Source organism: Pogoniulus pusillus, chromosome 29 (assembly GCF_015220805.1).
Source record: "Pogoniulus pusillus isolate bPogPus1 chromosome 29, bPogPus1.pri, whole genome shotgun sequence".
Lineage (NCBI taxonomy): Eukaryota > Metazoa > Chordata > Aves > Piciformes > Lybiidae > Pogoniulus > Pogoniulus pusillus.
The window spans coordinates 9,391,032-9,406,410 of NC_087292.1; positions in this window are offsets into that span (position 1 = coordinate 9,391,032).

Consider the following 15,379-nt stretch of genomic DNA (forward strand, 5'->3'; position numbering starts at 1 on the left):
TTTTTTGGGGGGGGAACAACAAAAAACTATGCTATGAAAGGATTTGAGGTTTTGACGGTGTTGAATGTGCATCTCTAAACCCAAACTTCTAGGGTTTGTATTTTTTTCCCCCTCAGAATATACACATTGCCAAAAGTTCCCACGAGTTAAATGACAGAATTGTCTTCAAACCGCAAGGGTGCCAAAGCTTACTGCTAATGAGTTGCAGATCTGCATCATAATTGAACATCCAGATTTCCATTTACAAAAGAAGGATGTGGTCAACAAGAACAAAAAACGTTACAGAGCCAGAAAAAAATACTAATAATAATTAAGATGAAATTTGCGGAGTTGGGAGTACAGTAAGTGACATAAATATCAGCCTAATTGCTAAAGACACGATGCATGAAAAGACTAATCAATATGGGCAGTGTCTCATTCTTTGTCTGACTCCAGAAATGATATGTGGTAATATCAGCTTTAATTGCACAACCCCCGAGAAATGTCCACGATGGTGTTTTCATGCTTCTTTCGCCCTTTTAAGAGGCAAAGGATTTGGGAAGAGGTTTTTATTCTCCCAGGTAACAACGCAGGCACACACACACATAGAAAGAAGACACGAGGGGGAAAAAAATGACACAAATAAAAGAAATTAAGCTTGCCATAATGTCTGTGTTTCATGTTAACAGGCTCACTGTCCTGCTGGGTTGTCCATAATACTCTATCACAAGCACTGTCAGGGGCCCATGCTGGGTGGCTAATTAAAACAATTACAAAGACAAAGAAGGTATCAATAGCATTCCAAGCAGCAAACAAAGAGATAAAGTAGCGAAGATTTAAATCATCAATGGTTCATCTCTCCAGGACAGTTTTGATGTGGGGGACCATGTCCCCAACAATCTCTGTCCCCTCTCAAAACCTGGAAGCTGGCTGGTTCACTTCTTATTATTTCATGACAAAAGGGGTGGGAATGCTTAGTTCTTTAAAACTAGTTTCTAAAAATTGTGGTGAGGTAAGGCTTCACTGCTTGGAAATTCTCGTCTTGTAAACTTGGGAGAGTTTGGCATTCGCTTTCACAGAATGATTTGTTTAAAGCTCACTAAATAGATTACAGCTTTTACCCATAAACCCCATCTCTTTTCTACCAACAATTACAGGCATAAAATAGAAATGCTTCAGTTTTAATTCGAGGTTTTCACAGGCAGGGAGGATAAACATATATCATGGAGGGAATCAATAGAAGGAGAATAGCTGGCTGCATAAATTAGGCAAGTTTCTCAGATTCTGTTAAAGATTTTCCCCAAAGTTTTGATAAAGACAATTCCACAGAGCAGACTATATATAGAAAAATGGGAAGCAATCCTCAAGTATTTGCAAGCCAAGCTGTAGTAATACTTTAGACAAACACGCTTACTCTGATTGAAGAGTGTAAACAGTAACAGTTGTTTTTCTCATACACTAAAAATAAAGGCAGCTTCTTGAAAAGAGCTGTTTCATTTCATACAATCTATATGCCCCAGCACAAAATGCTACTTCTCAGAAAACCACTTTTCAACAAAAAGCTTTTGTGATAGTGATTTAGTTATCTACAGGACAGTTTACTCAAGGCTTACTTAAAACTATATAGCAACCATATTTTGTATAGGCAAAACGTAATGTGAGTTTACAGCAGTTTCATTTGCTAAATTAATCAGAGCAAAGCAAAGAGCAGAGCTGGGTGTGTCAGCTCTGTAAATGCATTCTGACTTCCACTCAGCTGTTCTTTTAATCATCAGAGTAAAGACCCCAAACCTCCAATTAGCCAAGAAGAAACCTTGAGGGGCAATGACAGATTTTTCTGATTGCTTCCTCTAATGGAAGAAAAGTGATTGGGAATGCAAGTTAGAGAGAGATCAGCAGCTGAAAGAAGTAAATAAGTAAATAAACTGTTAATATGGAAAGCAAGGAATATGGGCCACTTTTCTTTGGAAGTGTGCCTTCGAAAACGTCTTTAACAAACTCGAGATAAAAATCCCCCTTTGAAGCATCTACATAAATGCTTCCCTCTGAACAGCTACTGCATCTGTTACAAAGGTGCAACCACTCTACCCACATTTGAAAATTAAAGACTGTTAAAGACTAAGGGTGGTAAAAGTAGATCTCTGTTCATAACGGATTCTGATAAGTCTGTAAACAACCTGAAAAAAATATGATTCTTGGCAAAAGAAGATCCTAAATCTGTCACTGCAGCCTTTCTGTGTGCACTATTCTACACCGATGCTGAAAGATCCCTTTAACAGAGAAGAGGGAACAGAATGTAGTTTTGTTATTTATTAAACAAATTTTCACATGGGGAAGATGATTTGGTTTAGTGCCTGAGTATGGCAAAATGTAATGGATGTGAAAAAGACATGAGCTCCGAGTTAGGCTGTCGGAGGAGTTCTCACAATTTATTTTGAGAGAAATGAGTGACAGGTAAGATCTGTTTGATTTTTTTAAAGGCATCCAAAACTTACTATGACATTCTGGACAGGTTTCAAGAAATTATGGTTATCATTCTTTCAGAGCAAAAGCTCCATGAAACCTCTGATTTCTGCTGGGAGGTTTCATGCTAATGTTGTAGTAACTTCTACATGAGCAGGATATGAATAACCGGAGGATTTCATAAATGAGTGACTCTCAAACACCACAAGGATTAAACTGACACTAAACAGTTTGACTCCAAGCTTCTTTGCCAAACAGAAGAATAGCACTCGTAACACAGAAAAGTAAGCAAATGATAAATTCATGCAAAACCCTCAAAAATCTCCCTAAACTGAGCCTAGTTTGTTATCTGGAATCCAAACCCTGACAAAAGTGACACTGGTGAGACTTTCTGGCAATTTGCACAGCTCTTAATCAACGTCCTTCCAGATATCTGGAAGTACTATGTCCAGCTCTAGGACCCCCAACAAAAGAGAGACATGGACCTACTGGAGTGGGTCCAAAGGGGGACCACCAAGATGATCAGAGCACTGAAGCACCTCTCCTTTGAAGATAGCTCAAAGAATTGAGGCTGCTCAGCCTGGAGAAGAGAAGGCTCCGGGGAGATATATAGCTACATTTCAGCATCTGAAGGGGACCTACAGAAAGGCTGGGGAGGGACTCTTTAGAAGGTCTTGTTGCAATAGGGCAAGAGGCAATGGCTTGAAACTGGAGCAGGGTAGATTTAGGCTGGACACAAGGAAGAAGTTCTTTACAATGAGAGTTGTGAAATAATGGAACAGGTTGGCCAGGGATGTGGTTCAGGCCTCACTCCTGGAGACATTTAGATGAGACTCCATGTGGCCTTGGGCAGCCTGGTCTGGTTGGAGATGTCCCTGCCGACTGCAGGGAGGTTGAACAAGATGACCTTCGAGGCTCCCATCCAGCCCAATGCAGTCCTTGAATCTGTGAATCTGTCTACAAGGACTGTTACATGAGGCTGTTCAGTTAAGAAGTTTGACAACAGAAGATGATTTCAACAGTTTCTGATGGTTTTGTATCTAAGGGTATCTGAGGAGGCTGAACAGATTCCTTATGTTGTCATGGGTTCAGAGGTGGCTTGTTGTCAGGATGCTCCTAAACCATTGGTATAAAAGCTGCTGACATCCTCACTTGTGCTGTGTATCTGCCACCCTTGACCACCTATAAATCCCAGCAAGTTAAGCACTGCTCCCGTGTCATCACACTGACTCCTGACATTGATCTATTTATTCTGTAGTTGATATCATGAACAAGAGAAGCAGATTAGGTTTAGGAGTAAATGTAAGGTCACTGAACCAAAGTAAAGTGAAAAAAAAAAAGATTTGCTGGCCACGTGTGTGTTGTATATTAAAGCTATTGCTCCCACAGCAAAATCTTCCTTTATACACTCCCTTGTGATTGCCTTCCTTTGCCAGTTTTACAAAGCCTCTGTTGGCCATTGTGATTGTAACAGGGGAACCACAAATTAAGTTTCTTAGCTATACGTTGCAGATATTAGCAAAGCTACATCACACAGCTTTCTGAAGAGGCTCCATCCACTCCATTTTCTGAGAAAAATAAAACTTGTCCTTGAAATTTATTAACCAGTGCAATTTCTTTTAACACATCAGGAAGAAAGACAAGGATTTTAAGCCCTGTTTGTATAAGAATGGAAACACTGCAGTTTCTATTTGGGGCTAACTCTCAAAACATCACATCTTTTGTTTCTGGCCACCAGCAGCAGCTATATAATCCCTGACCCACAATAGTGCTCTTGTAACACTTGCCTTGACAACCGCCTAAATTCTTGTCAGGTTTTTCATTTTACCCACAGAAGAGATGTAACTGCTAACATCAGTTCCTACCACTGCTTGTAAAACCTCCATAGTCAAGCATGTAGGTCCACTTGATAGTAAATATCTGAATCCAGAGAAGATGTTAAATCCGCCTCCTTGCCCCTTGCATGTTACAGTATGGGGTGCAGTCACCTCTGGCTCAGTGCTTGTACACACTGCACTGAAGGAGATCTGGCTGCAAGGCTTCCCTACCAGAACCTTCTCAGATTTGCTGCCACCCACTCGCTAGGAAGAACATTATCTATAACTGCAAACAGCCAATACAGCTGTACAACTCAGACTGTTTAATCTCATAGCTATAGGGAACTGGTTCCAGAAAGGAATGATAACACTTTAAATGCTTAGATTTGGGGAGGACTCCTTGAAGCTTTTTGGAAAGTTTTGAGAGCGTTTACAAATTCTTTCTTTTGTGCCACCAAAAGTAAAACAGAATTCTGTAGTTATGCTTTTATTACTGTTAAATTTGTTGGTTTTATGGAGGTATACTTATGAAGTATCCCTTGCAGAGTGTGATTCTGTGGCAATTTTCAGAAGCACTAGAGCTGGGTGTTCAGCTCCGGTAGCAAATGCCATGACTAAGTATGTAACTTTATACTGACACAACAGAATTTTAAGCATGCTTGCTGGGCTGAGCACAGGGTGCTTGAAATGGCCTTACACCACTGCTGTCATGTGTGACCCTTGTCTTGGAGCCTAGAGTTGCACCTAGAGTTGCAAACCAAACACAAGACCAGTGTCCATCAAATTAAGCTCATGCTATGCCTGCTTAATATTTTCCCGTGAGCCACACACTATTTAATCCCATAAGGATTAAAATACTCCCAGTTTACTTAATGCCTGATAGTTTTATTTCAGCAGGAGCAGTCACTTAAATGTTTTTGATGGCAGAAGCTATGTGAACATGACAGCAAGCAGTGGGGAATGAAAATACAGGATTTCAGATAAAAACCTGGCACAATTAATACCTCTAATTTGGAATTTCACCGTTCTGCTTAAGAGATACTGTGCAGATAAAAGTAAGGCTTGGGAAGCAGCTTCTTTTTTCAGGAGAAAAGCTCCAGATCTGATAAAAGAATCAGCTGTTGAGCTGCACCATAGGCTGTGCCAAAAGCCCCCAAACACTGAGAGCTGTACTTCCCAAAGCTCTGACTTTGCTGGGCTGTAATAAAAGATTCCCTCCCAGAGAAGGAGTATGGGGCTGCACCCTGGGGTGCAGGTAGCCATCTGATGAAAACAAGTACTAGACAGAACTGTGTCCTAGTCAAAGATGGTTTTACATCATTCACATAAACAGACCAGGAGCTGTGTGATTTCGACTCAGAAGAGAAAAGGCTCTGGGGCACACACTGGTTACCACTTATGATGGATGAAGCTGTATCCAACACCCCAGGACAGACGAAAGTAGAAGGCATGAACTATTATCTCTGTAATGGCTCTTAGCAATAAAGTATAGCAGAGGAGGGCACAAACACATTTTCTGGTAGCAGCCTTTAAAAAGAAGAGTGGCAACCATCTTTCAAAAAGTGAGATACCTGAGATGTTCTGGGTTCTCAGTTACAGGTAAATATGGGCACACCACTGCTGACTTCCACAAGGTATTTGGGGTGTCCTAAAGTGCTCTCCAGCATTTCCTGGTGGCCTGAGTTAGTGTTCCATGCTCAGCACAATCCTTTTCATTTATCCTGTTGCAGGCTGCTGCAAACAGCAAGAAGTCTTGCATCTCTCAGCACTTGAACTCTCAGGAGAGCATAATACATATCACAGCCTTAGGGAAGAGGACTGGATCTGGTCAAAAATCCAAACTTATTTTCCCCCTGCAATTCCAGAACTCTGGATGTATTGCTGATAACATGACAAGTTTTCTGACTATATAAATGCTGTGATATGCTGTTCCTCAGCACAAGAGGAATTTATGCTGGGGGAGGTATAGGCTGGGTGTTAGGAGGAAGTTCTTCACAGAGAGAGTGATTTGCCATTGGAATGGGCTGCCCAGGGAGGTAGTGGAGTCACCATCCCTAGAGGTATTCAAGAAAAGACTGGATGAGGCACTTGGTGCCATGGTCTAGTTGACTGCATAGGGCTGGGGGATAGGTTGGACTGGATGATCTTGGAGGTCTCTTCCAACGTGGTTGATTCTATGATTCTATGATTATCATTGTTAGTTTAGGCATTAATTGCCTTGGATAATTTAAAAAGTTAGAGCATCCTCCAAGAGAATTCCTAGGGGAAACAAAACTAAAGTTGCTAAATAACAAAAGAACTAAAGCTGCTATGTTTTAGACAATTCTAATGGACACAAAATTAAAAATTCCCTAAGAAATAATTCCTTCTGCTTTTAATAATAGCCTCAGAGTTAGAGCCCCTTTATATTTAATCAAACTGATTAAAATTCTTGCCTCCAGCCAGAAAGAATCTCAATCAGAGGGAGACAAACATTCATTAAGCCTTGTACAATAAACCTGCTCTGCAGCTGAAGTGCTATTAATATCATTTTACAGAAAGAGGAAATGGAAGAATAGTGAGATGGGAGTAACTTGCTTGGGGTCACAAAAAGGTTCACAAAACCATGGTAGAGTAGTAAACCTTGAATCAGAGACCTGTACTATAACTCAGAGCCACCACGCCCTCTCTTTCTGTGCTTTTCCACCTTGTCTGGTGGTTACTGTTCATTTTTTTTAAGTAGTAAAGCTTCTAAGATGTGAATTCGTAGTTTCCTTGAAAATGTAACCATTTAACGCGAGTGCTTTAAAACTTCACAACACAAAAGCGGTTTCCAACTGATGAGCACCACTAAAGTGGTGGTCAGTTGTGTGTGTCCCCTTACCCACCCCCCACATTGGCCATAATCTTTTTCTTCCTCAGTGAAGATAAGTCAGGAAACTGACAGACAGCAGCTTTTCCTGTCCTGACAAATCTGTGCCAAGATAAGTGTGCTATGAATCCTCGTCAGGTGAAAAGAGACAAAACTTGAGCTGTAGGATTTATGTCATCTTAACTACCAGTACATGACTTGAAGTTGTCCTGTTTGCTGCTGGGAATATACTGTGCAGGAATAACACCTGTCTCTCACAAGAGTCACCAGTTGACTCCTATAAGCACTTAAAATAATGCTACTGGTAAGGAAGTACCATGCAGACCAGACCACAATTAGGTAACTGTCTGTAGAGTTGTAAGAAAAAAAGTTTCTATCAGAGAGGATTGAGTAGCTGGGAAAAAAACCTGAAAACCCAAAAAACCTAACAAAACAACAGATTAAAACAGATTTGCTAGATTTTAGTGCAGATTTGGTTTTGTAAAGTATGCTTTTATCTGGTGAAGTGATATATGTTACTCACATAAATAAGATATAGATACGGATTTGTCCATGGTAAGGTATACTGACTGGAAGGGAAAGAGGGCAAGGACAGCTTGAACTAAATATTAAGAAGTTCATAATGAGAGGTTTTCTAGAAAGACAATATCTGTTTAACAGCTGTAAATACAGACATGGGAGCTGAAAGATGGAATCTCCCAGGTGAACCTTTATTTACTGCAGATGCTCAGGGGACATGCAGCACATCTTAATGCACCACAGTAGAAATCCTGTGCTAAATTCCAGCCCTTGCAGTACCCAAATACTTGCTTAACAGAAAAGACAATTCTGGCACCAGTCTCCGCTGTATGCATGGCTGTCCTGATGAATACTACAGGTCTAATTTAAAGATCACTGGAGGTGGTCAGTGATTTCCCTTTTAGCACCAAAGTAAGGCACTTTGGCGGCAACAAGATCTAAAACAACTGAGAACTAAAGAATCAGCAGTTCAAGGCCCTGGTTATCAGGTATCAGCTGCTTTAGTACAGCCATATCCCACTGCAAATGCAGAATGAAACATCAATTTAACAGTGCTTACAAGGAGCTTGGTACATAAGGATTAATGTTGTACCAGTCAAGGCTTCTGGGCTCCCAGAACCTTCCCTGCTGCATCCCACAGTATCAGGCACTACAGAAACCCACGGTGGGCAGGCACAAGCAAGCCCTCCTACAGAACAGATCTCCACCAGTCTCCATCCATGCACATTCAATATACATATCTCAGCGCAGACAATCAAAACAATCGCAGCGCTGCTGCTAAAAGGAATGTATTACAAAGCAGGACTAAGATCAAGCCAATGGGGAAAGAACAGTTTTGAAACCAGCCAACAGCAGGCTACCACCACAGAGGGGCTTCATAACAGGACTAAGAAAAGAGGAGGAGTTGAATCCAGAGGAGTGAAAAACACTGAGATGCTCAACATAACCCTCAAAAGAAAGCAAGCCTTCATCTGGGGCCCTCCCGTGAGTGCTGCCCTGTGAGCGGATGCAGATGAGCCTGGCCTCATTCCCCAGCACAGCGAGCCGCGGGTCAGTCCCGCACTCGCCTTCTCTTCTTGCACTTCCCATATATGTCGGTTCGCTGTCCCTGCAGAAGGAAATGAAAACTAAAAGGACTTTTAGTTGACTTAATTAATGCCTGTAACACTAGCCAATTGACATCAGCACCTTGTCTGTCACTCACTGTAGGAGGGGGAGATGTGTTAAAAATAACAGCCTACTTCCGCTTCTCCAGCCCTGCAGAGGAAAACAGCAGAAAAGCCAAGGCCAAGTCAGTTAGTGACATCTTAAGGCTACTAACAGAACTGGCTGAGCAGTTTATTGGATGTATTTTGTATTATAGAACAGAAGAAGCAGTACAGTGCTGATACACAGAGTCAAACCCCATAGCCTTGCTGAAATACGCAGCTTACGCTGAAAGCTCAACTTATTTTTGAATGAAAAGTAGTAACAATAAAATCTACACTTCTTCTAACACTCCTTCTGCTCTTAAAATTGAAAACAATTGCCTCTAAAGTAAGCAGGTATGGATGAAGGAAGGGAATCTCCAAGACATCTCTCACCTTTACAGGGAATACTTGCAAAACACTTCAGCCTCAGGGCTTTAATTGCACTGTGTATCAATGCAGAGAGAAGCTCTGCCAATGGGCAAGTCAAAGCTGACACTGTTCTGACTCGGATCAGAAGAAAACCAATTCCCTCCACTGATATGGAGCAGGCAGGGTGTGATTAGCCTCATTAGGTGACAGCCAGTCTTTGTGACTATCCCCATCAGTCTAGATTGCAAAGTTATAAATGGAACTTTAAAACAAAAATGTTTTGAAATGCTTATTTCTTTTACCTTGTGTTTTTAAGCCACTAAAAGGGTAGTAGTACTTTATAAATTGGACCAGGCTACTTTTGTCTCTAAATTGATAATTCTGCAAACTTCCCATCCACAAAAGGATTCACTGACATCAGCCATGACTAATACTTGGCAGGATGTTCCTGCCCTGTGCTGTCCTGGACTAGGACTAGGACTCCAGTGCTGGCCCCAAGGCTCACTCAGGTAGTTCCAAACGCCCCTGCTCCTGGTTGTCTCCTGCTTTCTCTTGGAGACTGCTGTTTCCAGAGCAGAAAACTTGCACCATCACCCTGGTGAACAGCATAACAGCATTAACCACCTGTAATAACGTTATTTTCTTTGAGAAGAGGAATCAGAGCTGCAGCAGGGCAGCCAAACGTTCCACAAGCTAGCTCCAGCTACAGAGGTCTCAGGAGGTAATGAAGCCATACAGCAGGAGACACCAGCACCTTACATTGGCTTAGTGACTAATGTGTGCAGTAAGGAAGAGCTGGGACTGAAGGATGCACCCAAGGACACAATTTCAAGGGTGGTGGGAGCTGGCACATAAAGAGAGATGAAAGGTGCATGTTTTGCAGCTGTGGCCCATTGTCCAAAGCATGCTCCCCAAGGGACAGAAGCAGCTGGCTGCTTCTGCAGGCATTACTCAGCTTGGCCTTCAGCTGAGGATGGTATAAAAAGCAAAGTACTGAGTAGTCCACAATTATCCATGCAATGCCACTGATCTAATTCCTACGGGAATAGTTATGACAGCAAAGAAGAGGAGGGGGTCTTCAAAAGTCACAGCTTATATATAATGTATAACATGGCTACTCCTCAGCAAAACAAGCAGTCAAACCCTTTGGAGAATTCCAGCATTAAATTACTTCCTCTAGTCTGAGAGTACCATAATTTATGTACAATACAGCTAAGAGAATTCAGTGAGCTGTCCTGGGGGATGTTTCATTTCACAGCCCGTGAATTCACACGTAGGCAGAAGAAGCTGGTTAAAAGAAAGAGGCTCCCCTCACTGAACAAAACAGCTCAACACCTGCTGTCTGGGGGCAGCTTCACTAGTAGCAAGTGCAGTGAAACTTTAGTCACTGTTTTATATACAGCACTGCCTTAAAACCATCCTTTCTAAAATCTTGGCTGATCTTTGCAAGCAGTTGTGGTATTGCTTGGTTTATGTGTTGCTTATTTAAGAAGTTTAGGCAAGACAAGGCTGCCTGAGTGGCTGCAGCCTGGTTACAGTCTCACACACACAAAAATGTATGCTACTTTTGAGTAGCTCATCCATGGAAAAGACAAGATTTAATACCCCTCAGTGAGGCAGACCTTTGCCTCCTGTAAAGAGAGGTTGTTTTGGGAGCAAGAGACTCTATCAACATTGACATCTAGACACAGTTATGAGGGCATGTACTAAATCACTGAGTATCAGAGAGTGTCCTTTGTTCTATGCAAGCATTGCTAAACTTCCTTAATATTTACTAGGGAGTTTACTCATTTGATTGATAAACTGCACCAGGCAGGCCGGTGACTTCGTATGGCAGTCATAGCTTCTCCAGGGGCATCACAAATTGGCATTACAAGAGGTGTGTGTGTTCAGGCTGCATCAGCATATTTGTGGTTGATATATGTAGTTTCTTGTTTAAATAACCAAGATGGTTACTCATCCATTTACCAAACCAACAACATACCCCAAGGTCTGATCCCTGCAAGCTGTGGCTAGACTCTGTCAGTCAAGCCTGTCGGGACCTCTGGCACACAAATGACAAATCAGAGTTACTAGAACTATTGACACACATTTTTAATACATAACTACTGTTGTTATATACAATCAGAGCTGATAGAGTTCAGCATAAAAGGGTATTTTAAAGTGCCAATAAAACCACTTAGCTTTTACAACACACTGCGTTTACTCCATTCTCCCTTTCCTCCAAAAAGAAAGCTTTTCTTTTGAACTAAGCAATTTATATATTGGGTCAGTGTTATAAAGCAGGTATTTATAGCAGATTTCAATGGACTGGAAGCTGGAATGAAGGCAACTTGCTTTTAAATGCAGCACGGAGGCAACTTTGCATTGATAAGATTATCAACTGTTTGTACATAGAAGATGATGTGGTCACTGAGGGGCCTTGCATTCTGTTTCTGTAATTGTAACCCAAATTATTTGATTTTCTAACAAGTCATTTATACTTCATTTTTTTCTTAGGTTCATTTATTGCCATCTGAGCAACTCACTTAATGATAAGGAGCTGAACTAAAGAATTTAGCTGATAACACTGCACTGTCTTAATTTAATCCTTCTCTTTCCAAAACCCACAATAAATGCATCGCCGGGCTAGTGATAAAAGCAGCTTTAAGATGTATTGTCACTAGAAAACGATCACATATGCAGACAGTTGGCCATAACTTGTGCTTTGTAATGCCTCAGGGTTGCATTTATCTTGGAAATCAGTTTGGTATTGATGGCATAACTCATCAGCCATGCTAACTAGCCCCTTATTGTCAAACTGCTCTCATTTGCCTTAGACAAGCGAACTGAAAGAAGCAGGGCAGGACAAACTGTCAGACACCAAGAGTTTTACCAAGCATGAACACAGAAAATTCTATGCAATATTTAAATGTTGCATCTGTAAAATTGACAGGAAGAGGGATTAAGTTTTCAGGAAGTTCCTTGCAATGAAATTGTGCTTTGTTTTCCCCTAATTACAATGCAGAAAGAAAGAAAATAATATTCTTAAGTTTATGGGTCAAAATATGAACTAAAGTGAAGGTAGTTTGTGGTTTAGAGACATCACAGATAAGTACCGAACAAAAAAACTTTGGGTAAAGCTTTAAAGGTGTTTTTGTTTGGGCTTTTTTAATGTTTGGGTTTTAATACTCGTTGTTAGTTATCCAGTAAACAGAAGAATTGATTGTGAGGTCCAGCTTTCCTCTAAATCGAAAGTATCTCTTTTTAACAAATGCAAAAATGGAATGCAGACAGTGGAATGTGCAGAGGTAGCTGGGAGACAAATAACCGAAATTTGCACATGCAAATAGAGCAGTTATGCTTGTGAGCATCAGCAGCTTGTGAAACAAATACTTGAAATCCTACCCCAGAGCAGGAAATTGGCATGTCAAAAAGGTAAGAGGACAAGTCAAGCAAACTTCTTCTTTTGTCTAACTGCTAGTTTCTGTACTAGTCCTATGAGGAAGGAGATTTTAACCAGGCGTGTAATATAAGTGTGGTGAAGTCAATGGAAAGATCCTTAGGAAATTTCATAGCCACATGAATGATTTATTCAGAGCTTAATATAGACAGAACTTTGCGTTTCTGTAGATGGGTTTTATACGTCATACCTTTTAATATAAACTGGATTGATAGCTGGATTTATTATTAAAGACTCAGCTACATGGGGAGGAAAAGAGGATTAATTCAAATTTAAATGCTTTGCAGCAACTGCCCCCTGTTAGCTGATGTTCAGCAACACCGCAAAAAGCCAGCTGAGTTTTAGTCACCTTCTCTGCACGAAGGAGTTTCTCACCCCCACTCCCTGTGCCAAGGATCCCCAACTCCTGGCTACTCCCAGGCTCTGCCTATCTGTTGGCTGCTCCTGCCGCAGCAGGGACATTTACTGTGACAGTGTCAGGCTCCAAAAAAGTCCCACAGCTTGAGTTCTCTCATGGCACAAACCTTTTCATTTTGAGGCATTTCAATGCTGTAGCTCAGTGCTGTGGCTGACTGGGTGAAGCTTCTGGATGTGCTGGCTCTTTGGTTTTATATGTCCTGGGCAAACAAAAAGCAGAGGAGTGGATACAGCCAGGGCAAGGGAGAAGGGGGTATGCATCAGTTTTTCTTCAACATGCTTTATGCATTTATTTTTCATTTTATATTGGAAGCAGGATATAGTTTCACTGGGGAGGGTTACTGTTAATTCATGGTCCTGCCTTTTAGGACTGATGGAAAAATAAAAGGCAAATGGGCTTTTGCCTGGATTTGATGACAGTTTGCTATGGTCAATGTAGTAGTCATTGCTCCTAAGAGAGCTTGGGACTGATGGCAGAGCCACAGATATGTACCAAATAGATATATATATATATGAGAGAATTATCACACATGAATACTGTGACATTTGAGTGGAATTTAAACATAATTTAAACAAAAGCATCCTCCTCCTGCAAAGGACACACTACTGAGAGTTCCTCTATCTGCAACATTTTGGCTTTGGCTCAACACCCAGAGCTGGACAGGTGCTACTTAATCCTTCATTCAGGCATCAAGCATGGCCAAGGGATTCCATAATGAGGCTGGAGACACCAGTAAGATTTGCCTCCTACCAGGCTGCTGGTTTCTTTGTTACACATGAGTTGTGCTGGGTGGTTTTTTTTGGCTGTAGTAGTACAAACCAGATCAAGGACTTAGACCTTATGGAGATGATTTCAGAAACTGGCATGAAAAAGAGAATAGAGGACAATGAGTGGTTTCAGCAGAGTGTGCCAGTTCCTTGCAGCAACCCTTTCTCAGAGTAAACACCTTGTCTAATCTCTCTTCATCATCAAATATCCTTAATTCTTTAGCTTCCTATTTTTCCCTGAAACAGACTTTCTTTCTTTGATCTGTTTCTCAGTGGCTTGTACACTGAGCATTTTCCCTTTTGTCCCTTACTTTTCCTTCTTTTGGAAGTCTGGAAAATGCTGGACAGTGGCTAACTGGTATTCCTGGACACGAGGACCATGCAGGAGAAAATAAGCAGTGAGTGTCTCTAACTCAGTTTCCATGGCAACAAAGATTAAGAAAAAGGCACCTACTCCCAGTCTTTGAGAGGTTTTGGAGATGAGGAATTCCCTGTCTACCGTTTGCCACCGTGGGCTGTGGAGGCACACTACAGGCACCAGCAGCACTCGGACACTTCACGGCGGTCAGAGGCTCGGTTTGAGATTACAGCTGCCCTACAACACATTTCAGCATGAGACAGAGAAGCAGCACTACTCACTGACCAGCTTCAGAGCACTTTCTGCATGGGGAGCAGATGGTGAAGTTGGCTAACAGGGCCAGCATAGCAGATGCATCTGTAACCCTGCAAGCAGTTCCTGTGGTCAAGGACTCATCACTGACTCACACAACCCAAGAGCTTAAAAATGCACTTAACTATTGCTATGTAAGGAGTCCTGGAGCTTATCAGCTTAAAGAAGATGGTACTGAAGTAAGAAACTTGCATTACTTTTGAACAACCTTTTATTTCAGTAGTTCAGTAGTTTTCTGTGTGAAGAGCCTCTCCCCAGGGTTCCTGCCAATAGGATGGCATTAACCATTTGCTCCATCCTCAATGAGCATTTTTCTCTTTCAATGTGGTATAGCTAGTGTGAGAATATATCACAGCCAGGGAGGGTCTTGAGGATTTCAGGCAATGAAGCTGACAAAGATGCTAACTGTAATCTGATGGGAACATGTAAGGAAAGGAGAAGGCTCAGGAAAAGGACAAGAGAAGCAAAGCAGTAATGGCAACGAACATAGGCTACTTTGGCAGGGCCCTCCAGGCTACCTCCATTCAGTCATTCCACAGCAAAGATAACAAACGCATCACTTCTGAAGGAGTCCTTTTGTTGCCTCATGTTTCCAATGGCAGGTTGAAGCCTATACCCCCCTCACCATGCCAAAACCCCAGCCAGCTCACAAAAACGACGGGGCAGTTAGCACACTCCTGGGAACCAGACTTCTGTCATCTTAGTTAACTTTCTCTTCATGCTATTTTGGTGATTTTTATAGAGACCTAGCAAAATCCAGACTCTACTTTCACCCATCCAAGCAAAGAGACCCAGGGCTGGCCAAGCTCCTATTCCTGAAAGATAGAACCAACCCAGTGCAAACAGGAGCTGTGGCACCTCTCCCATGCTGCAGGAAATTGGTAGCTGACCAAT